The sequence below is a fragment of the Bidens hawaiensis genome, unplaced genomic scaffold (genome assembly GCF_021521415.1).
Source record: "Bidens hawaiensis isolate Kalapana, Puna unplaced genomic scaffold, B.hawaiensis_p1.1 tig00024977_1, whole genome shotgun sequence".
Lineage (NCBI taxonomy): Eukaryota > Viridiplantae > Streptophyta > Magnoliopsida > Asterales > Asteraceae > Bidens > Bidens hawaiensis.
The window spans coordinates 115,781-142,001 of NW_027493960.1; positions in this window are offsets into that span (position 1 = coordinate 115,781).

The window sequence follows — 26,221 nt, forward strand, 5'->3', positions numbered from 1 at the left end:
TACACAACATTGTCATACTACCCTTGTCTATCCGAGCACACATTTTAACAATCACGAATAGTTCACAACTTGTACAACAATTATTTAGATGTAATCCCACCATTGCGTAACTGTTTTATCATGTCTCTCCCGTAAGTAAACATTTATTCGCTATGAGTTTAAACAATATGTTGTAATTGGGAGGTATTTGTATACCCCCCCTTGACATTTGGGTTATTAAGTATAATTACATAATATTCTTTTATCAAGTCATTCAGTATACGCAAGCGTGTTAGATATACTAAAAGTGATAATTTATTAATTAGGAGTAAGCATGATCTCTATAATCCAAGACGCATCATTGGTCCACGAGCGTGAGAGTTTTCTTTTATGATAAACTGATCGGAGTGGCAACAATATAGGAGTGGTTAGAGATACTATAGATAATTTGATGAATTTATTAAATGAGGAGGGTTCATCAAAGTCAGTGGTACTGGTGAGGTATAAGAAAATATCATTTTTATAGCTAGTGTATGATATATGTAGGTGGTCATGGTTTGTTGTATTATTGAAAATTCAGTAGGATAGTTATTATATTTATAATTTGATAAATCGTACTCTTTCCTAAGTATTTTCTTGGGAGTTGTATTTATTTTTAAACAATGGAAGTGGAGAGATGGCTAGAAAACAGTTCAGTTTACTGTTAGAAACTGGTATGTGAGATAAAGATTAGGCCCGAATCCAGAAGTGTGGTGTTCCCTTATTATAAACGTATGTATATCATATCTTTCACGTTTCCTTTTTGGGCCTTGAATTTACGCTCAGTCTGTGATTAAATCATACAAAAAAGTTTAGTTTGAACTCGCTAGGACGTCCTCGCTTTCTCGTTTACAGGCGCATTAGTTCTTCATCCGATACGGGGCTACCAATTTCGACATCTTTCAGTTCAACGATTTGTCATAAACATAATATTTTTTGATAGTATGAATCAGAGTAAGGGATATTATTACTTAAGGCCAAATGAAATATATATTATTTGTTATGGTCAGCTCCGATATTAATTACGATAAAATATAATATTATTATTATTTTTAATAAAATACAATTTTAAATTAATATTGATTATAATCGAATATGACATTCGTTACACGGAGACTTAGTATTATCGATAGTACAGTACGTACACCTATTCGTACACCTTGTTCCAGATAAGCACGTATGTGTTTACATATATATATATACGCTCGGTATTACTTTTTATACACATATGTTGCCAATTTTACCTATCCGCACGTTCCGCGACTTCTCCCCGAATTCCCTCGTACAAGCAAGTCTGTTATTATGTTCCGGACCATAATAACCCACTTGCCCTACAAGTTCATCCCGGCATCCATCAGTATATAATATTAAATTCTTATTTATTTTCCCAGAGTTAATCGAGCCTACGGTTATATTTTAGGTACCCTAAGGGACAACCTAATCCTTTATAACCAATGGCTTTGATACCAACTTTTGTCACACCCCGTTGAGCGTTTGCGGAATTGTAAAACGGAAATGTAACAGACACATCTGGTATCAACCACATTGTTTATAAAGTACAATACAAACTAGTTTACACTATCTTACATCAATCTAACTTTGTTACATCTAGGTGATACAAACTAAATCCAACCTGTTAAGCGGCTTTACTTCTTACTAGCACACTTGCATCAATTCACCCAGCATTGATCGCAAGTCAAACACGTAGCACATTGACTTTCTAATTCAATCCAGTACCAGAAAAACATGTTAAAACGGGTCAACTACAAATAGTTGGTGAGTTTCACGAGTTTCAAGAAATCAGTTGTGCGTACAACAATCATAGTTGTAAATACGCAAGTATGTATGAATGTACGTTCATAAGTACGTTTGTTTGTATGTTTATGATGTAATTATGCTAAGCTACAGTGAAGCCTTGACTGTCTGTGCTGCGTGCATCCATTTCCCACGCCCAATCAACAACTGTGGCTCCCCTTCCGCCCACAACTTGCCCCCGTAGCTATGTCTAACACTACATAGCCTGTTTGTATAAGTATGGTCATGTGCAAACGGCTCTATGTGACACGGCAACCAGGCCGATTCCGTTTGGATTTGTCAAACCAATAGTACTATTTACAAGCCACCGGCTCAAAGTTAATCACTGTGTTCGTGAGGACTTTCATGTGTTACCACTTAGATAATTCCCATGATCAAACAATTCAGAGTATATAAATATGTATCAACATGTTTTTCACCCCAAAAAGTTCGTACAAAAACAGTTTAAAAGTGGGGTCATGAAACTCACGGTTTAATAGGGATTCAGTACAGCGTCAGCTTGTAATTCGTTTGACTCGTATCACTAGCCCCTATAATCAATATTATAATAATATTAATATTTTAATATTATTATAATCTTAATACTAAACTGGGCTGTATATCTAATCTAGGTATAGCTGTAACACCCAGAAAGCGTCAATAGGCTTAGATTGTGATGTTGTTCAATGCCTAATACTTAAACCCGAACTTGGCTCAGTTTCCCCGTTTTCCCAACTGGGCCAAGTTGTTCGTTTATGCGTTCAGAAAAAAGTTATGGGAAAGTAAGTTGGGTAAATGTGTTGGTCAATAAAATGATTAAGTTATAAAGAAAGATCACAAATTGGAGTTCTGGATTCGCTACAGGGCTCGTTTTTGCTTATTCAGTTTGATTAAGAGAAAAATGCGCACAATTTATCCAAATTGTCCGGATTTCTCATAAAAAAATTGTTTTTACTTAATTAATCCAAAAATAAGATTTCTGATCACTCTTAGTGTTTTGACATTCCAACAAGTTCGTTAACAACGAACTCGTCGGTTTTTATCATAATTGAATTTGTTTAATCTTTAAATTGGTATAATTAATCATTTGTTAATCCATAAATTATGAAAAATTAGCCACTTATCAATTAAAATATTTATATTTTTATAAAAATATTTTTGGAAGTATTTACTGATTTATTAATTTATAAAAATTCATTTTATCTGCTATATTTAACCCAAAAATCGTCCGTTTGTACCAAACAATCTCCAAAAATTCTACCAAAATTTCCGAGTAATCAAAATACTTCCCAAAAAAACCTGTAAAAAATCCAAAACCTAACACTTTTGCCAAATTACCTTTTTGATCCAAAAACGACTATGAAAACTCGAATAAACACGAATCCACAAAACATAGCTAGGGTTTTCCAAATGATCCCAAATTTCATATATCATCATAATAACAAAATCCGAGTTCCCCACAAAATTTCATAATTTTTCAAGCATTTTAACTATTTTTCCCAAATAAACGTCCCAATTCGGTAATAAATTCGCCAAATATTCTCGGATGGTCGAAAAATTACCAAATTTGAACAGGGACTCAATGATATGGTCCCTGATGTCCCTCCAAAATTTAATAACTTAAAAATATGAAAATCACAATAGAATCCTAGACAGCCCGTAATCGAGTGATTTGGTATTACCTTAGGGTTTTGGTTCGTTTTCGCCCTTCTAATAAAGTTTTCGGGTTCTTGTGCTTCTATGCAAGCTAGACACAGGTCCTATATCACAAAAGAAGCAAGTTTCATCAACATGTCAGCCTCTTAACTTAGGGTTTCGGCTAGGGTATAAAACCAAACTTTTGAGCCGTAAAAACGCAGTTTAAACCCTCTAATCCGTGTTTATGGCCAAAAAAGAGCATGATTCTGATTCCAGACCATGTGTATGATCAAAGCATATTTTTGGACCATTTTTAGGACTTTTAAATGGTTAGGAATGATTTTTGGTAACCAAACTATGTTTATACGGAATTAAACAAGTTTAAACATGTTAAAATGGATAAAATTAATGGAGTCACCTTAATTTTCTTGAAGGTTAGATGAGAGCCAGGGGTAAGCTTCCAGATTTGAAAGAATATATTATGTAAAATATCAAGATTGATGATATAATAAAAAGAAAAGTAAGCTTTCGGTGTAAGTCCCCTTTGGCGGTCGGACCAAAGGGGCACCCATTTTAGCCCATATTTAATTTATTTCAACTCCTTTTACGTGTCGTACACGAAATCTCAAATTAAAATTTATTTTGGGTTCTGTTTTTGGCGAGAAAAATATATCGGCTATGACAAACAGTGTGGAAATGAGTATCTTTCGGCTACTTTTGTATAAATTTATAACAACATAGTATACGTTTATAAAATTCAAAAATATTTTCACGGATCGCTTAAAACATTTCAAATAAGTGTTTGGTAAGTCTTTTTCGGCTTAACGGATGATACAATGCTTGGTTTGTAACTATCTTTCGCCTTTAAATCTATAGCGGGTAGTTAAACGAGCATGTTTTCGTTTAACTTGTTTGCTATCAAAATAAGGCCATAATGCTAGTATAATAGCTTCTGTTAATTGTATATTTCTTATAGATCCCCCCCGGGATATCTGGGTTATAACCAAACCCGTTCGGTTATCTGTTCGTTCATTACGCAATAGGTGGTTAAACGCTTATTCGATTTGTAAATCTTGAGGTGTAACCGGTTTTGTCACGAATGCCACATTCTCCCCCTGTTAAGAAATTTGTCCCTGAAATTCAATATACTAGTTAAAAATTTCTTAGGAACAATCGTGAATATTTGTTTTCGTTTCAAATGTATATAATTCCCCGTTAAGGCATTTTACCGAACTTTGACTATTGAAATTCTAGTGAGTCGTAACTGTTTACCTTCCCGCCTATTATTTATACGGGTTCTTTACAAAGTTTATTTATGTGTGAGTTTCCAAATGGTACTATCTCTGCTTCGTCAATAACGTACTTATTTGTTTCGAGGTAACTTCGTACAGTTCTGTGTATGTTAATGTTAACATATCAATTTCCTCAACTCAAGTAATACTTTCCAAAGGTTAACAAGCTACTACATACATTGGTATAGTTCTTTGGTCAGTCTTAGGCGGCATTCAGTTTGTTTTTGATTTTTACGAGTTTTATCTGTGGTTTTCGGAATCAACTTGGATTTTGCATTTGAGTGTTGCTAACTTTTAGCCTATTAAGGTGATGATTTATATTCTTGCTCGTATCGTACTAGTTATAGTGTTGCTCGTATAATACTATGGTAATTATTAGAATACGAGTATTAGACCAGTGGAAAATGCTGGCCTTTATTTCCTTCAAGATTTAATATACAGTTGCAATGTAATTATCACAATATTTGTATAGTTCGCCCAGATCGATCTTTTATTTGGGAATGACATGTCGTGCTTAAACCAATTCGGTGTCCTAGGTTTTGCCAAAATAAGAGGCCTGATGTCTATCTCGATTTGAAATGAATGGGATAAACGCGCTATTCTGTGATTTTCAGTTGTATAATTGTTATGGATCGGGAGAGAGTATGCAAATTAAGTTAGTGGGTCAACTAGTACTTGGACTATATTGCATACTAGGGATGATTTATGAAAAGGTGTTACGCGGCTCATAGTAATCTGTCCCACTCCCACCGGGTGTTTCCGGTTGCTATAACATTACCGAGGGCTTCTGACATTCTGTCTTAATTCTAGCACAAGTCAGATAATCGGACCATCAATAATATTCCTTTAAATTTTTGTACATCTTGTTGGTACCTGGATGAATAGAATCCTGGGACTTATGTGCTTCGTCCATGATCAGGTCACATAGTTTACCAAAAGTTGGAATCTAGAATTGGTTTGTTAGAGGTATAGAATTTCATCAGTTTTCCTTTCCAAAGTTCTTATCGTCCCTGTACAAGATTTTGTTTCCCAAATGTTATGCTCTTTGGGCTTTCTTTTGGGCGATATGAATACGCCCGATAATGTTTGTCTAAACAATCATTACAAATACTCATACTTTCCAGTGTTTAACTTTAACCCTTCATTCTAAGGCATCGGTTTTTTTCTCAATTACAATTGTTCCACGACTTTACTCGTCTTCTTTACCCCATATCTAGTTTTGACCGTTCAATTGTAGGTCATAGTTTTTTGTGATTCATGTAAATTATGCATTTAATGGCATATAAATAGTATTCTCATGCCTTAGATGTAAAAGTAATCGTCCCATACTCCGGGTCAAAGATAGTATAATTCTTCTCGTGTGCTTTTGATCGTTGGGAAGCGTATATCATAACCTTGTCTTTCTACTTTAATACGCACTCTAACCCTTTTTGGAATGTATCCCAATAAATTACAAGATCGCCAGTCCTTTCAGGGAGACTTAGCATCGGGTCATGAAACTCACGGTTTAATAAGATTTCTGATCACTCTTAGTGTTTTGATATTCCAACAAGTTCGTTAATCACGTCGGTTTTTATAATAATTGAATTTGTTTAATCTTTATATTGGTATAATTAATCATTTTTTAATCCTTAAATTATGAAAATTTAGCACTTATCAATTAAAATATGTATAGTTTTACAAAAATATTTCTGGAATTATTTACTGATTTATTAATTTATAAAAGTTCATTTTATTTTCTATATTTAGCCCGAAAATCATCCATTTATACCAAACAATCTCCAAAAATTCTACCAAAATTTCTAAGTAATCAAAATACTTCCCAAAAAAACCTGTAAAAATTCCAAAACCTAACACTTTTGCCAACTTACCTTTTTGAGCCAAAAACGACTATGAAAACTCAAATAAACGCCAATCCGCAAAACATAGATAGGTTTTCCAAATGACCCCGAATTTTATATATCATCATAATATACCAAATCTGAGTTCCCCACAAAAGTTCATAATTTTTCAAGCATTGTAACTATTTTTCCCAAATAAACGTCCCAATTCGGTAATAAATTCGCAAAATATTCTCGAATGGTCGAAAAATTACCAAATTTGAACAGGGACTCAATGATATGGTCCCTGATGATCTTCCAAAATTTCATAACCTAAAAATATGAACATCACAATAGAATCCTAAACAGCCCGTAATCGAGTGATTCGATATTACCTTAGCGGTTTTGGTTCGTTTTCGCCCTTCTAATCAAGTTTTCGGGTTCTTGTGCTTCTATGAAAGCTAGAGACAGGTCCTATATCACAAAAGAAGCAAGTTTCATTAACATGGCAGCCTCTTAACTTAGGGTTTCGGCTAGGGTATTAAACCGAACTTTTGAGCCGTAAAAACGCCGTTTAAACCCTCTAATCCATGTTTATGGCCAAAAAAGAGTATGTTTCTGATTCCAAACAATGTGTATGATCAAAATATGTTTTTGGACCATTTTTATGATTTTTACATGGTTAGGAATGATTTTTGGTACCAAACTATGTTTATACGGAATTAAACAAGTTTAAACATGATAAAATGGATAAAATTAATGGAGTCACCTTAATTTTCTTGAAGGTTAGATGAGAGCCAAGGGTAAGCTTCCAGATTTGAAAGAAGATATTATGTAAAATATCAAGATTGATGATATAATAGAAAAGAAAAGTAAGCTTTGGGTGTAAGTCTCCTTTGGCGGCCGGACCAAAGGGCGCCAATTTTAGCCCATATTTAATTTATTTCAACTCGTTTTACGTGTCGTACACGAAGTCTCAAATTCAAATTTATTTTGGGTTCGGTTTTTTGCAAGAAAAATATATCAGGTATGACAAACAGTGCGGAAACGAGTGTTTTTTCGGCTACTTTTGTAAAAATTTATAACAACATAGTGTACGTTTATAAAATTCAAAAATATTTTCACAGATCGCTTAAAATATTTCAATTAAGTGTTTGGTAAGTCTTTTTCGGCTTAACGGATGATACAATGCTTGGTTTGTAACTATCTTTCGCCTTTAAATCTATAGCGGGTAGTTAAACGAGCATGTTTTCGTTTAACTTGTTTGCTTTCAAACTAAGGCCATAATGCTAATATATTAGCTTCTATTAATCGTATATTTCTTATGGATTCCCCCCGGGATTTCTGGGTCATAACCAAACCCGTTCGGTTATCTGTTCGTTCATTACGAAATAGGCGGTTAAACGCTTATTCGATTTGTAAATCTTGAGGTGTAACCGGTTTTGTCACGAATGCCACAACCCAAGCCTTATTCCAAACAGGATAATTCCAGAATAAATACTGTGGAAGAAGACGAAAATGATGAAGATTATCCTAAACTTTCTGAATATTTTTTTACCTTGATATTAGTGGTGTGATATGTGCCATGCAGGATTTAGGTGACAAGGCTAGATGGCCCAAGAAAAATGAGATGTCCGAATCCGGAAAAGATAAGTCCAAACAATGGTGTGCGTACCACGAAGACTTTGGCCATCACACTGAGGAATGTATTGCACTTCGAAAGGAAATAGGATACCTACTCAGCAAAGGAGACCTAAAAGAGCTGTTTGGAAAGAACAAGAACAAGAGTCGGGATCCTGCCAAGATACCTGAAAGGGCGACTTCTCAACAGCCCGGAGCAAAGGTCATTGCCTTTATCTCTGGAGGATCAGACATCTATGGAACTTCATACTTAATGTCCAAGAAGCAAGCTAGGGAAACGAAGATGGATAACGGAGAGAGACCTCTCTGTACCTCCACATTGACTACCCAGAGGACTATATCTTCGAAGAAAAGGATCGATACGACCCCCAGGATCCCCACCATGATGGTTTGGTAATTACTTTAAGTATAGCTAACTGTTTTGTGCACATGATACTTATTGATGGCGGGAGCTCCGTGAACATCATCCAACTAGATGCTTTGAGGAAAACGGATATCTTAGAATATGAGATTATCCCGAGATCCTCAGTCCTCGTAGGATTTAGTGGAGAGACCAAGAATACATTGGGAGATATCAAACTTCCAGTATACATAGAGGGATTAAACTCTCTACGAAAATTTTGTGTTATTGACTCGTTATCTTGTTGTAATGTGATCTTAGGCAGGCCTTGGATTCATGACATGAAGGCAGTACCCACAACATACCATCAATGCGTGAAACTTCCAAGTCCTTGGCGGGCTATCAAGATAGAGAGTGACCAACAAGATGCCAAAGATTGTTATGCATCGTCAATGAATTCGGCCGCAAAACCTACTCCAACAAAGCAATTATAGAAACAGTCAGGAAAGGTCCTGCAAGCTAGGGAACAAGATGTGAAGGAAGTATCCTTAGATCCTCAGGATAATTAGATCAAAGTATTATTAGGATCAGGTATGCCTGAGGATATCGAGCAGGGATTGATATCCTTCTTAAAGAAAAGAGCTTCCACTTTTGCTTGGAAGACCGATATCTCCAAATCTATTATTACTCATAAACTACGTTTAGATAACTCTTTCAGGCCAGTGCATCAAAAGCGAAGAAAATTTGCTCCTGAAAGAAATATCATCACACCAGAAGAAGTGGAGAAACTACTAAAAACTAAGATGATAAGAGAGGTCCATCATCCTAGATGGTTGGCCAATTTGGTGGTAGTTCTAAAAAAGAATGGGAAATGGAGAGTGTGTGTGGACTTCACAGACCTAAATAAGGCATGTCCCAAAGATCCCTTTCCACTCCCACATGTCGATTCAATGGTAGATGCAACTGCTGGTCACGAGATACTAACTTTCATGGACGCATCTTCAGGATTCCAACAAATACAAATGGAACCATCGGATCAAGAAGATACAACCTTCATGACCCCGACAGGTGTATATTGTTATATAGCAATGCCTTTCGAACTATAAAATACAGATGCGACATACCAAAGGCTGGTCAACATGATGTTCAAAGACCAACTGCGGAACATGATGGGAGTCTACATAGACGACATGGTGGTGAAATCCAGAAAATCTGAGGATCACCTTAAAGACTTGGCAAAGCATTTGATATCCTGGATAAGCACAACATGAAGTTAAACCCTGCCAAATGCCACTTTGGAGTTAAAGCGGGAAAATTCATGGGATACATGGTTACTAAAAGGGGAATAGAAGCAAGCCCCGAACAGATAAAAGCCATCCTAGATTTCAAATCACCAATAAGGGTCAAGGATGTCCAAAGGTTAACTGGCAGAATAGCAGCCCTCAACAGGTTTATCTCAAGATCTTCAGAGAAATGCAAAGATTTCTATGATATCCTGAGGAAGAATCAGAAATTCGAATGGGGAGATAAGCAAGAAAGGGCGCTAGTATCTTTGAAAGAATACTTATCCTCAGTTCCACTCTTGATGAAACCAGTTGATGGTGAACCACTATCCCTATACTTGGCAGTTTCGGGGAGTGCAATAAGCGCTGTCCTAGTCAAGGATCACGAAGGTCAGCAACATCCGGTACACTATGTAAGTAAAAGCCTATTAGATGCTGAGTCTAGGTACTCTTATCTTGAAAAATTAACTTTGGCACTTATAATGGCTTCTACCAAATTGAGACATTATTTTGAAACTCATATTATTCATGTAAAAACTAACTATCCTATTAAGGATGTTATGAGAAAACTAGAAATGTCAGGTAGGATGGTGAAGTGGGCTGTGAAACTTAGTGCATACGACATTTTGTATGAACCAAGGACAGCTATCAAATCTCAGGCACTTGCCGATTTTGTGACTGATTTTAGCCAGGATATTCTTGAAGAAGTAGAAAAAAAGTTCAACAATTGGATGTCAAGGAGAATTGGACTTTACATACAGATGGAGCCTCTAAGATAAGAGGAACAGGTATGGTATCCTTCTGAAATTGCCACAGGGGGGACATTATACCTCTATCTATATCTTGTAAATTTATGACCACTATTAATGAGACTAAATATGAAGCCCTAATAGCAGGATTACAATTAGCTAAGGATATGAAGGTCAGGTATCTTCAGGCTTACGCTGATTATTTATTATTAGCTAACCATTTCAATGGCTCTTATGCAGTAAATGCGGAAAATTTAGCAAAATATTTAGAAATAGTTAAACAATTAGTTATGTGTTTCGAGATGTTTGATATAGTACAGGTACCTAGAGAAGAAAACGCTGAAGCAGATGCTTAGCGAATTTAGCATCAGCCCTCAAGATACCAGACGACATCAAGATACCTATTGTACATATCTTGCCCCAGCAACAAAGGAAAACCACAAAGTCATGGACACTTCAAATTTTGAAGATGATTCTAGAAGGAGAAAATCCTAGAGCTTTTCGAATGAAGGTAACTCGGTATATTATCGAAAATAATACTTTATATCTTGGAACATCATGAAATACAAGAGGTCCTCAAGGATATACACGAAGGTGATTGTGAAAACCACACTGGGGGCAGAGCCTTAGTATCCAAAATACTAAGAGCAGGTTATTTTTGGCCAACAATGAAGAAAGATGCAATGGATTTCTCTAGGAAACGTGATGCTTGTCCAAGACACAGCAATATCCTACATCAGCCAGTTGAACCATTACATCCCATTATATCCCCGTGGCCATTTATGAAATGGGGAATGGATATTATGGGAAAGTTGCCCAAGGCTTCTGGTGGAAAAGTCTTTATGCTAGCCATGACAGATTATTTCTCCAAGTGGATCGAAGCAGAAGCATTTGTCCAAGTTAGGGAAAAAGAAGTGATATCCTTTATCAAACGCAATATCCTAACAAGATTCGGTATCCCGGCAGAGATTATTTTTGATAATGGTTCACAGTTCATTGGTAGCAGGACAACCAACTTTTGTGAAAGCTGGGAAATTAAAATGATAACTTCAACACCAGTACATCCTCAAGCCAATGGTCAAGCAGAATCAAGTAATAAGATCATCATCAACAATTTGAAGAAAAAGTTCGGATCCAAGAAAGGAAAATGGGATGAAGAATTACCGTTTGTACTTTCGGCTGATAGGACTACTTCAAAAAATGCAACGGGTTAAACACCTTTCTCTTTAGTGTTTGGAGCTAAAGTCGTTATCCCTACAGAGATAGTGATCCCTACAGCAAGAACCAGCATGCAAGATACTGAGTCCAATAGTCAAAACCTTACTGAAGACTTAGACACTATCGATGAACTCAGAGATCTTGCTAAAATCAGAATGGCAACATATCAACAAAAAATAGCCAAGTCTTACAACAAGAATATCAGGCTTTGAAGATTCCAAATAGGAGATATGGTATTGAGAAAAGCATTTCAAAATACCACCAACCCGACATATGTAAAACTAGCTCCAAAGTGGGAAGGTCCTTATTTTATTGATTCAGAAGCAGGCAAAGGAGCTTACAGATTAATTACTATGGAAGGTGATCCCATACCAAGAGCTTGGAATGCTATACATCTTAAGACATATTTCAGCTATTATCTTCAACTAGTATGTTCATATCACCAACTCTTTTGGATGAAGGTATGTCTTCCGATTTATACTAAAATTTTTATATTTGATCTTTATATTGTCCCTTTATGAAGTTACTAACTTAATCATTGGAGGGGTGTTAGCCAAGCTAACACCCACCCCTCATCAAGAGTTCAGTGTCTTGAAGATATTCCAAGGATTCGGGATCCCATCAAAAGTAAGAGGTTGATCACCTCACACACGAGTAAGATATCCTGCATATCTTCTAAGGTTTAAAGGTCTTCACCTTTCTGACAAATTGGGTAGCACCCCGCTTGGAGCGCATGACATTCGACTATAGTTCGAGATGGCTGGACCAGACCATGAAAAGTGGCTGATAATCTTGTTGTTGTTGGCTATAGTTCGGATCCTCAAGATAAGTGGCAGACGTGTCACACATACATTCCTAAGGTTTATAACATTTTCATATTTTCTAAGGTTTCGACATTTTCATGCCGCTCACGATTGGGTCTTTCCCTAGTTTTATCTAAGGTTTAGACGTTTTCATGTCTCTCGAGTACAGACCTTGTCGCCAGCATACTGGGTTTACCCCATAAAAAGCCTTGTCGCCAGTACCATGGTTTAATCCTAAACAGGCTTTATCACCAAATTTATTTAACTTAGTTTTGCTAAAGCAGAGATCGGCCAAGTCGTCAAGTGGAAAAATGCTATCTATTTGCTTCTAACTTGGCTAGCATACATCCTAAAGGAACGGCTCAGAAAAGTACTCAGTATTTGGGGACATCATATGTAAGTTTGTTAGATCTATGAGTGTCTACTACAAAGGTAAACTTTTACACGTCGCTTTATACTTCGTTATTAAAGTGTAATCTTTCGGCTTAATTGTGATAATTCTCACCTAAATGACCTTTAAAATATTTTCTTGATATATTATGCTTAAGATATTTATTTTAAAACATGCCAATATAACTTATTTCAAACATCATGCATACAAAACACAAGATAAGCCAAAAGATTATATTACTAACGACCAAATGCGGAAAAATGGAAATGATGCCCGAGTTTCGTCCTCAAAAAGAGAAGACCCATCCACCCGGGCTTCGTTAAAAGGTCAGGTCAAAGGATAACGTAGGCTTCGTCTTGGAACCCAGGATCCCTCCACCTACGTTCCCCAAAATGTCGATTATCCTAAGCATATTTTTCAAAGATATAAAAAGTAAATTGTTCAACAAACCAACCATCACAAACACAAACAAAAGCCACCACAAAACAGAGCTCAGGCCTTTTCATTCTTACCCTCATCGCTCTGTGGATCTTCACCAGCCATCTTCTCCACCTTGATCTCTTTGGTCTTTGCAGCATTCTCAGCACCCTTTAGACCCCGGCTCGTCCAAGTTCTTTCCACTCAGTTCGGCCATTATCTTCTCCCATGATGCCACATCCTAGAAGGGCGTATCCAATCCTGCATCCTTTGCCTCTTTGGCCATCCTGAGCCTAGACTGAAAGATGGAGACCGTAGCTGATTTCTTGTGTAAGGCCCCGATCCCGGAAACCCTACCTTGGCGTTGGATTTACTCATAAACACAGTTATAAAATTAGAGTTAATTAAAACTTTCGCGGAATAGTTAAAAAACTTTATACATTACATTACAAAACATCGAATCTTGTCTTAACATACAAAATATCCTTTCATAGACATAACATAAGACAGTCATGACACTTCTTCATAGATACCAGTCTCTTTAGCTCATGCCATGTTTCCCTCCTCAAGCCAGCTGCCTCAACCTATTTGCCTGCGTGCATACTAAAAGTCAGCTACGCTGAGTGAGTTCTAGTTAAGCAGGTAACATACATTTCATTCTCATTCTTTACATTCTTACTTCCATACATTCCTATTTTTACTTACCTTCATTATTTTATACATACATAACCTTTCTACGTTTTTAAAGAGCCTTTCGCCCTATAACCTTCGCATATATTATTAGGGTATGCATCCCTTCATTCTTCACCTATATTATTAGGGTAGGCATCCCATACTTCTTCGCCTATATTATTAGGGTAGGCAACCCTTTATTCTTCGCCTATATTATTAGGGTAGGCAACCCTTTATTCTTCGCCTATATTATTATGGTAGGCAACCCTTTATTCTTCAACTCTACATATCATACATACCATTCATACACTACACATATCGTACATACCTTTCTTTCATTAGTTATATCTGTTCTCATATACCTCTTCACACATACGTTTAACTCTTTCTACACTAATTAGGTATATTTATAAACATTCATACGACATACACTTACCACTTAAGGTAAGTGTATTAACTAATCACATTGAGTATGCACACAGCCCCAAAACATAACACAGAAATGGGGCTAGAAACTCACCTGGGTCCTGTTTCTCTCGGAGTTAAAAGTTATGCTCTTCCTTATCCGTGCACGGCTAACTGTGTAACAAGGCACAGGTATCAATTATCCATTTCAACTACTTCTTACATCTAGGTGAATGAAACCCTCATCTAACGGGGGTCCGGGGGCAGCGCCCCTGGTAGCGGGGTCTAGGGGCGGCAGCCCCTAGCAGGGTCCAAGGGGCAGAGCCCCTGGCTGGGGTTGAGCCTGTTTCGCTTGGGAGGAATTTCGCATAGAATTTCGCTTCGCATAACCTGTTTCGCTTCTCAAGGCTGAGCGAAGCGAAATACCTGTTTCGCTTCTCATGGCTGAGCGAAGCGAAATGCCTGTTTCGCTTCTCATGGCTAAGCGAAGCGAAATGCCTTCCTTTCTTCGTTTTTACCATTTAAAAGCCATTTTTCTTCGTGGCTCTTTCTCGGGACCTGATTTAACCCTTTCCAAGGGTTTTGGGTTGTATCAACTTTGTATACTTGTGTTTTATAAGGCACGAACATCGCATTTTTACCATATAACACTCTCGCGGGGTTATAACTTATCAAGTTCATGTTTTTCTTCCACCTTACACCCCGATCTATCCTTCTATTGGTTTGCATGTCAAGACTAACCATAAAAAAAACTTAACCTTTTAAACCAATACCCACCTTTTTGCTTCGGGTTTGGTTCGGATCGTAGATCTGGACGTGTTCTTGCTATTCGAAGGCACTTGAACTCCAAAATCTTCCTTACTTTTGCTTGGATCCGAAATGCTAGAGAGAAAGTGTGTGTTTTTTAGTGTGTGTTGTGTAAAGAAATGGTGAAAAGATAGGGGATGGCCTTATATAGGGAGCCATGGGCCCCACCATCCACCTCCATTCCAATCTTATCCAAACACAAACACGCACACAACCAAAATACGACACACCGATAAATAATAAAACTTTCCTTTATTTATTAATTCTCAAAATACGGATGTTACATCTTAGCTCCCTCCATGACCTCCTGGAGCTTCACCAAATGATCAGCCTCCATATGCACCAACTCCTTCCTAGCTAAAGCAAGCTCATTCTTCATATCCTCAAGCTCCTTGGTCTTCTTCTCTAAGAGGGCGATTTTGGAGGTACCAATCTTTAGCAAGTCAGCGACACGGGCATTTGATTCAATCAGTTCCTAGCTCATGATGGTAAATATGGAGGAGAATTACTCGAGGCCCTGTCAAGATAAACAATTTTCAGGATAACCTATTATAAGGATCAATAGACAAAGATAACCTGCTGCATCTTGTTCATCGCATCTTGGAAGTCCACATCATGGATAGGAGTGGAGTCGGAATACTCACTACTAGAAAATGGACCTAATGCAAAATTTTAAAAGCAACCTTTTTACAAGAGTTGCATTTAATTGTAAAATAGCTTCGTTCAACACAAAGGTTGCCCTAGGTGATCAAATGCAAATTTTTTTAAACAAAAGTTGCCAATTTCATTCAAAATAGCAACTTTTGTTAGAAAGGTTGCATTTTTAAAGCTTAAGGGAACTTAATTATAAAAGGTTGCGTAACATAAAATATGAGCCTTTTAATGTATAAATACTTGATCATTACGTATTATTAACCTCTTTAATTTATTACGTTACTAGATTTTATCCCCCGTATTACAGGGGTTGTTTTACATTATACATTTTTAATATTTATATATGTATATTTAGATTTTAATTTTATTTATTGTAAAAATTTAATAATTAATATACTTAAGGTTTGATGATGAAATGGTTTCACAAATAAATGATATTTTATAATCCGGTTTAAAAGCTATGTGGGTTTGGTGATACCCATTACCCGTTTATTTTCTTTATTATAAAATTGTTTCTTAATTATAAATAATATCTTTTTTTAAATAAAATAGGATATTAATTTTTAGTGTATCTCTATAAAAATAGGATTTTCATATCAAATATTTGATGAAATTATTTTTTAATATAATGAGATGTTATAACCCGTTTAAGAGCTATCTGGGTTTGGTGAAACCTTTACCTGTGAATTCGGGTCAAATGCTTGAGAAGCCTTCATTTACAAATAAAGCAATCTGATTGCTTGAGAGAATGACTGTTTTACATTTTTAGTTTTTTAATACTTACTTTTTGGATTTTAATTTTTTTTATTGTAAGAAAATTAATAATATACTTAGGGTTTGATAATAAAAGGGTTTCATAAATAAATGATATGTTATAATCCGTTTAAAATTTATCCGCATTTGGTGACCCATAACCCGCTTATGTTTTTTACTATAAAATTGTTTATTAATTATAAATAATATCTTTTCCTTTTTAAATTGGATATTAAATTTTAATATATCCCTATTTTATAGGATTTTCATATCAAATAATTGGTAAGATTAATTTTTAATTTAATGAGATGTTATAACCCGTTTAAGAGCTATCTGATTTTGGTAAGACCCATACCCATGAATTTGAGTTAAATCAATTAGATGCCTCCATTTAAAAATCAAGCAATCTGGTGGATTTCATAAAAGGGGGAGCCACCACATCGCGACACGTAGGATTTTAGGGGTTTAGTTTATATATATTATAGATATAATTACTTAAATGACATTAGAACATATTATTAATTTCTATATAAATATGCACATGCATCAATAATTTTTTTTAACAAAATGAAGTTGCAAATTAAAAAAAAAAATACAAATTAACTTATTATTTAAATTAAAATTTAACTAAAATAATGAAATATAATAATGATACGTTCTGTTAAACCGGTATTATTATTATTATTATTATTATTATTAATATTATTATTATTATAACAGATAAACAAATTTTATCTAAAAATATATATTTTTGTTGAATGGCCAATAAATCTTTTAAATGGGTTACTGGCTAAATTCACCAAACTAGAATACACTCGCATTTCAAGCCGGGGAAAACCCTTACCTAAAGACAACGACCGTGAACACTCGTCCGAAGGCAAAGACAGTGTAATGAGGTAATACATGTTCAATTTAATAAGGATCTAGATAGTGAACGCAGCCTACTCAGCTAGTCTTCCGTCATCTTCGGGTGATGTCGAAACTAAAATAAGAGGATAGAAATTGAACCTGGGTCAAATAAACTACCAAGTTTTCTTTTACCATTCCACCACTAACTCATTGGTATCTAAATAAATACCTAAGGGGAGTGGGGGTGGTCCGTTATAGGGCCCGAGCACGCGTGATGGCATCACGAACACCGCCGCCGGTCCTCCTATGCCGGCCGTGATGGCCATCACACACTCAAATCCAATTCAAACGTTAATATTACCGTTGAGAGGAGATAAAAAAACTTAGTTAACCTATATAAATATAATCAAATCCATCTTCAAATCCAACTCAAATCTAACTCAAATCCTCTACTACAAACAACATTCTAACATCACACAAATGGAGGGTTCAAAGAAACGTGGCTCGCGTTCAAAGAAAACCCAATCCCGACCAAAGGTTCGACAAAATCTTGGCGAGCCGGCGAGATTCCGATTACAAGATGAACCCGACACAACCCAACCATTCCAACAACAACCTTTTCAACCACAACCTTTTCAACCACAACCGTTCCAAAACCAACCATTTCAATCTCAAACATTTAATTCACCGTTTTCATCGACACCGTATTAAACCAACCGTTTATTCCACCTTTTTCTAGCCAAATATTTCAAAATAATCCTTTTGAAACGTTTCAATCTCAACCGTCACAAACGTCCGTCGATCCTTTAGAGGATAACAATGTCATACATCAATTTGCACGTGCTTTTCGTGATGAAGACGACGATGTGGATGAAGATGAACCCGCGGAGGAGGATGCCATCGTCCGTAGACCTTGGTTGTCAGCGGAGGAGGTCGCCTTGACCAAGGCTTATTTACACGCCTCCGAAACAAAAAAACACGGAAACCAACAAAAACGAGATATGTTATGGAGACGTGTTATTGCACATTTCGAAAAACTTCCCGGTGCAACCGATTGAAACATGGATAAAATGACTTCCAAGTGGGGAGATTTGAATAGAAAAATGTCAAAATTTAATGCTTGCTACATCCAATTGGTAATTATTTTTTTAAATTTATTAGTTAAATTTTTTTTATAATTTATTACTTTATTTTTACAATTTTGATATATATATATTTTTCGAAATGTTTTGTAGAGCCGAGATCCACAAAGCGGAGCGAGCAAAGCGACTATCATAAAGAACGCCTTGAGCAATTATATCAAGATATTTCGATATAAATCTTTTCCCACTTGGATGCGTGGGAGATTGCGAGACACCACCCGAAGTGGGAACCGGTTCCCGTGGTCGACATGGACGGACCGACGGCTCCAAGGAAAAAAGGATCTTCTTCAAAAAGATCAAAAACTTCCGATTCCGGGAACTACACAACGTCTACCGACGGCTTGTCAAGCAACACGCCGAACATGAACTTGAACGATCAACCCGGAAACGATCCCGACGAAGACACACCCACACCCACACGGCCGCATCGCAAGAAAAGTGGGGAATCGTCAAGATTAGGAAAGGAAACGGTGGCCGAGGACTTCAACGAATACAAGTCGGCTAAGTTGGCGGAAATGGTCGAGACGAAGGAGCGAAAGCAACTAGCTTTTGCTTCAAAATTAAAACATGACGAGGCGTATATCAACCATTTGAATGAAAACCAAAAAATCGCCGATTTAACATTCATCGTACAACCGCACGAACATCTTAACGAACCCTTTAGATCGATCCTACTTCAACGCAAACGCGAGCTATGTGAGAAGTGGGGTTGGAAAGCGCCGTAGGTTTTTTTTTTGTCGGTTTTTTTAATTTATAATATTTATTTAATCTTGTTTTATTTTTTATTTAATTTAACCTTGTTTTAGTATTTATTGTAAAAAAAATAAAAAAATAAAAAAAAATTCCATCACACCACCACCCCCACCAAAATTCCATCACTAGTGATGGAAAGTGGTGGGGTGAGGTGGCACACCGTGATTGATGGGAGCAAGTGATGGTTTTTAAACCCCCCCCCCTGCACGAACATCTTAACGAACCCTTTAGATCGATCCTACTTCAACGCAAACGCGAGCTATGTGAGAAGTGGGGTTGGAAAGCGCCGTAGGTTTTTTTTTGTCGGTTTTTTTAATTTATAATATTTATTTAATCTTGTTTTATTTTTTATTTAATTTAACCTTGTTTTAGTATTTATTGTAAAAAAAATAAAAAAATAAAAAAAAATTCCATCACACCACCACCCCCACCAAAATTCCATCACTAGTGATGGAAAGTGGTGGGGTGAGGTGGCACACCGTGATTGATGGGAGCAAGTGATGGTTTTTAAATCCCCCCCCCCCCCCCCCTAATTCCCTTTATTGTTGTTCTAAAATAAAATGCTATTATCTATAAATTTATTTAAATTATTTTTTATATAATTAGTACTTTTGGTTTCCAAGATAACGTGAAAAATTTTCCAGACCACAATCCCAAACCGTTCCCGCTCCAAATTCGATGTTCCCTCCCCAAATTTTATATATTTTTAACCTTAAAAATTGAATCTCTCGGGCATCAGGGTTGTGCTTCAGATCAATTGCAGCGGAGTCTTTTTACTAAGTCGTGAGTTCTGGGTAAACAAGTAGTACGATTTGTATGATTTTTTATGTTTCTCTTCTTTCTTTGCAACCCTAATTATGCCGATTTGTGTGATTTTTCTTTCTTTACAACTCTAACTTGGTAGACCAATACTAATGATTTGTTTTCGCCTTGTAGTGATTTTGAAATCATCTAGAGATAGCTTTTTGCTAAAATCAATTGTATCATGACTTTTTATCAACTATTATAAATTTTGCTTCATGAAAGAATTAAAATTGAAATTGTTATTTGAGGGACTCTAATGAATGACTTAGTCTAGTTTATTTGTGTTAATGAATTCTTAATTTTAAAATCATTTACAGGATGCAGGTTGTAGCTCATGAACTACGTATTGTTTTGCTTTAGACTGCAAGGTGTAGCTCGCACAGGTATGATTTGTGCTCAGTTCTTTTTAGATTTTTTCACCATAACACACAGGTTAAATTTTGTCTGCACATAATTAGGGTATTGTTGCAGGATTTATTGTTAGGTAGTTTACGTTTATAGGCTTCATTTGAGGATTTATTATATATGTAATTAGCAAATTAGGGAGCACTTAATTTTGTGTTACCTGATTAATATATCCGATAACGCACACAAAAGAAACTTCTCTAGTTAATTTGAGGTTGTTCACTGTTAGTGATAAATCCTTTTGTTTTCGTACTTTGAGAATATTGATTATCTTTGTTGCTACTTATTGCTTTGTACTCTTGAATTCGTGATCATGATTAATTGTTTGATCTGCTCATATTAATGTTTGTGAGATTTGTGTTCTAATATATGTATATCAACAATTTTCACTTTTAGTTGACAAGTTTCAGACTCAAATTCATGTACGCCATCTTCTAATTTCATGATATTTTGTTGTTTATTCACATTTCATACTATCTTTTTTACTTGGGTTACCAAATTAAGAACACCAGAGTCCACAAGCCACACACATTTTCATGCTTTTTTTCTTTTCTTTTTTTGCTTTCTTTTCCAATTTAATTCAGTTGAGGGTCAAATTGATGGATGAAACTATGCAGCTTGCCAAAGAGTTCTTTCATAATCATCTTGTGTAATCATCTTGTGTAAAATACTAAGCAATAGCATGCTTGATTTGAATTCTGTCAGCATTATTTGTTAACACAATGATTCTTTTTTGAAGATAACAACATAGAAGAAGAATTGCACATCAAGGAATTGCGGGTTCAACTTATGGAATCAATAAATCGAGCCTTGAAGTTTAAAAAACACAATTTCTTAGAAATCTGAAAAGAAATAGAAGAGGATCATTAAAGGAAAAAAGATTAAGTTAGAAGCTATGCAAAGAGATTTTGACAAGAAGCAAGCTTTGAGGCTAAGACGCAAAATACTATAGAAAAGCTACCTACTAGCGTACTTCAGGATCTTAGAGATGAATAGAAGGCTTTCATCACTTTTTATAATTGTAGATAACTTTATGTTGATTAGATTGTTATTTTGAGATTGGACAAATGTTAAATTACAATATACGATTATATATTATATTTATGTTACTATTTTGTTAGTGTAATTGTGATACTATCATGCAATACTATCTAAATTTTTAGTACTTCAAACAATGAGCTACAAAGTTGCATTTGCCTTTAAAAATGTTGCATTTGATATAAAAGAAAAGGTTATATTCTACTCCAGTAAAGGTTGCATTTGTTGTTAAAAAAGTTGCGTTAGCATGTAAAAAATGTTGCATCCTAAAAATGTTGCAGTTGAATACTAAATGTAACCCTTTCAGAAAAGGTTGCGTTATCTAACAAAAAGGTTGCATTAGGTCTAATACAACTTCACCTAATGCAACCTTTAATAAAAGGTTGCCTTAGGCCTAATGCAACCTTTTCAAGACCTAACACAAATTTTTAATGGGGTTGCATTAGCTTCATTTTCTTGTGTGACTCTTGATTCTTTCTTTTCCTAGAGCTCTTGGCACGTCCACTTTCTGGTTTGGGGAACGAGCTTGGGTTGGCTTCCTTCTTGATGGTACTACGGGTGGAGACCATGCTTTCAATATCTTCAAGACCAAAAGCAGCTACAGATTTACCTATGGATAAACAGGTAAGTATTTTTCAACCTCTAATTTCATATGACTAACATATGGTCACTTCTTACCAGACATCTCGCAAGAAAAATCCTCAGTTTGGGATAAATCACCTTGGTAGCTGGACTGGAAGTAGAAGGTTCTTTCGTCTTCATCAATAAGATAGAAACAGTTCACCCTGCCAATAGTCTGATGTTCGAAGGAGCAATCTCAAAAAACATCAAAGCTGCAACAAAAACAAAACGTGGAACGGATTATTACCAAACATTTCAGCATATCATGTCAGCATAACGTATCCTACATGTTGTAACCCAGCGATATGGAAGATCTGTGGGATCTGGAAGGGAATCCCTTTTTACAAAGAAGAATTGCTTCTTCCATTGATCGTTGTACTGGGTGAATAAGTGGGGTTCAGTCAGATTTGGTTTTGAAAAGGTATCGACAAGAACGGTGGCTGCAAAGATCGTACACATAAGCTAATTCAGAAAGAGTAAAATCAAGAGCGTGATCGGAGATCAAGCGTTTAAGAACAAACAAAGTCCTGCAAACCATGGGCATAGTTTGGATGAAGCTCAGACCGGTCTCGTTGAAAAAACTTGTGGTCAAGGCGGGAAAAGGAAAGCTAAAACTGATTTTAAATGGAAGATACGGAAAACAGATCTAGGTTTTTGAAATCATATTGGATCTAATCGAATGATCTAAGGATTTGAAGATGGTTTGGGGGGGACAGCCTTTAGCTTTTAAGGTTTCTATGTTCATAACATTGAAAGTGCGTACTTCATTGACAGGATCCTTAAGGAGGTTTTTTGAAACAAAATCCTCAATACTGGAAATTTTGAGTTTTTTACTCATGATTATCAAAGATGAAGAGCAGAGAAAGAAGAAACGATTACCTTGATAAGATCGGATGGATGTATAAAATAATTCCCTAGAATAAATATAGGGATAATGAAGCGATTCTGACGGGTACTCGGATGATCAACATGTATCATTTATCCTCTCCACCTTTGAATTCAAATTTCAAAAATTGACAGTTGTAAACCATTATTTACAACCTTCAATTTGGGGACAATTGTTATACAATCGATTTTGGGTATTCTAAATTGCGATGTATTCAGGATAATTTCAGGATGCAGTATCCTCCAAAACGACATGTATCCTTAATATATTATAGTACTAACAATTCAATCTCCATTTTTTAATGTTAGCAGGTCAAGTAACGTTCTACACGTCTTCCCGAAGACTCGGTCTACTCTCAACAACCACTGAAGCAACATGCATTATGGAGAATAACGGCTGCATTTGATTTAGTCTAGGTTTTCCTGATTTTTAGGAGAAATTGTTAGCTTACTTCTTGTATATATTGAGCCGATGTCTAGACTAAACACACAACACTTACGTTCGATACTTAACAGCATTCAATCACTATAACACGGTCTAGATCGACATCTCCAACAATTGTAACTTTTCATTGCTTAATAAATTGGTGGTGATAGTTTCACCACCCGGGGTTTTTTACTTGTTATCCTCAGGATAAGGAGCTTTTTCCTCGCAACAAATCTTTGTTTCATTGCATTTACATTCATTTTTATCAGGCACCTAACCTCACTTACTAATTTGGTTACGAAATTATTCTTGTTGATTTTTACCCAAAACACTTTGGAAAGTAAACGAGCAAACAAACCTGTTTGGATAGGATAGGGTTATGAATCTTTGAATTTTGAAGATGATCATCCATAATAACTTCTTAAGTTCATCTTGGAAGTCCTGCAACATATATTAAAATAATATCATCTGAGGATTTCTTAGATGGATAAGTGATCTTGCCTATCCTGGGGAAATTCCCAAAAATAATTTGATCATAAAGATCCTGGGAAAATACCAAAAGTAACTTTGATCTTGAGTTAACACCTAAGTGTTAAATACTTGGGACAAGCCAATCGTGAGTGACTTGAAAATGCCAAAACCTTATGTAAATACTTGGGACAAGACACAGTTTCATAACATGTTCATTTTATTCCATTGATAATATACTTGAGGATCCAACATGTAGACAATAACAACGAAATTAACAGCCACCATTTAGATGAACTAGTCCCTCCATCTTGAACTACATGTGGACAACGAGCTCCCAGGAGGAGTGTTTAAACTCAATTCTTAGAAAGGTGAAAACCTTTAAATCTTAGAAGCTATGAGAACTTTAAACATAGAGAGGTGGCCAAACCCCTAGGAATGCATTCACTTCTTAGTCAGGATCCCGATTCTGCAAACACTTGAACCTTTGTGGGCGGGTGCTAGCTTGGCTAACACCCCTCCGATGCTTACGTTAGTAATGGGATTCAAAATAATATAAAAGAAATAAATAATTGAAATAGTAAGGTTAGGATACATGCCATACCCAGTTAGAAATAAAATTCTAACTTACACAAAGTAGAGTTTGAGATGAACAGCGTTCCAAGATCTTGGTAGGATCCTGCCATCCATAGTAGACAACTAACATGCTCATTTTCCTACTTCAGCATCGATCATGTATGGTCCATCTCATTTGGGTGCTAACTTTCCATCCTTTGAATCTGTTGTATTTTGAAACGCCTTCCTTAGCACTAGATCTCATACTTGAAGTCTTCTGACCCTAACGCTTTTATTGTATGAATTGGTTATCCTTTGCTAGTATGCTGCAATGCGAATCCTTGTAGAATCCCTAAGTTCATCCACCGTGTCAATATCATCTGCAAGATCTCGATTGTTGGTTTCAGGATTCTGGAGGCAGGATCTTACAGTAGGGATCACCATTTCAGCCGGGATCACGTTTCAACTCCGAATACTAATGGGAAAGGAGTTTGACTGGTAGTATTGTTTGATGTAGTTCGATCTACCCATAATACAAATGGTAGCTCTTCAGGCCATTTTCCTTTCTTTGTCCCCAACTTCTTCTTCAAATTGTTGAAGATGATCTTGTTCGAAGATTCCGCTTGTCCATTGGCTTGAGAGTGTACTGGCGTGAAAATGATCATCTTTATACCCCATGCAACACAAAAGTCCGTGGTTCTCTTGCCAGTGAATTGAGACCCATTGTCGTAGATTATCTTGGCCAGGATTCCCAAGCGCCTCAGGATATTCCTCTTGATGAAAGATATCACTTCTTGTTCTCTAACTTGGGCAAATGTTACTGCTTCAATCCATTTGGAAAAGTACTATGTCATTGCCAACATGAAAACCTTTCCTCCTGGAGCCTTTGGTAATTTACCCACAATATCTATTCCCCACTTCATGAATGGCCATGGAGATAAGGTCGGCTGGATAGGTTCAGGCGACAAGTGAAGAATGTTGCATTGTCTTTGACATGCATAACACTTTTAAGCATAGACCATTGCATCCTTTCTCTTGGTTGGCCAATAATAACCAGTTTTGAGGATCTTGGAGATCGACCTCCAATGTGATTCCCACAATCGCCTTCATGGATATCTTTTAGAACTTCTTGGGTTACAGAATCCTCTAGGCATCTCAAGTATGGACCTTCAAGAGACTTTTTATATAGAATGTCATTTAAAATAACAAACTGGGATGCCTTCATACAAAAGGCTTTAGGATTCTCATCCTTAGGGATCCCTTTATGTTGCGAAAATTTCTTGATAGGCTGGATCTAGGATTCCTGATTAGCTTTAGGATCCTGTTCAGTAGGGTCTTCCATGTTCATCACTTCTTTCTTATTGTATTCAGGAATATCTATGGCCAAAGTATCTACTTCAGCATTTCCCTCTCTTGGTACCTATTCAATATTTCTCTGCCAAGTTTTCAACTATTTGGAGATATTCGGTTAGTTTTTCACTTCTAACAGTATAAGAGTCGTTGAAGTGATTAGCAAGTAATAGGGAATCCACAAATACATGAATATTCTTAATTTATAAATCGATAGATAGTTTAAGGC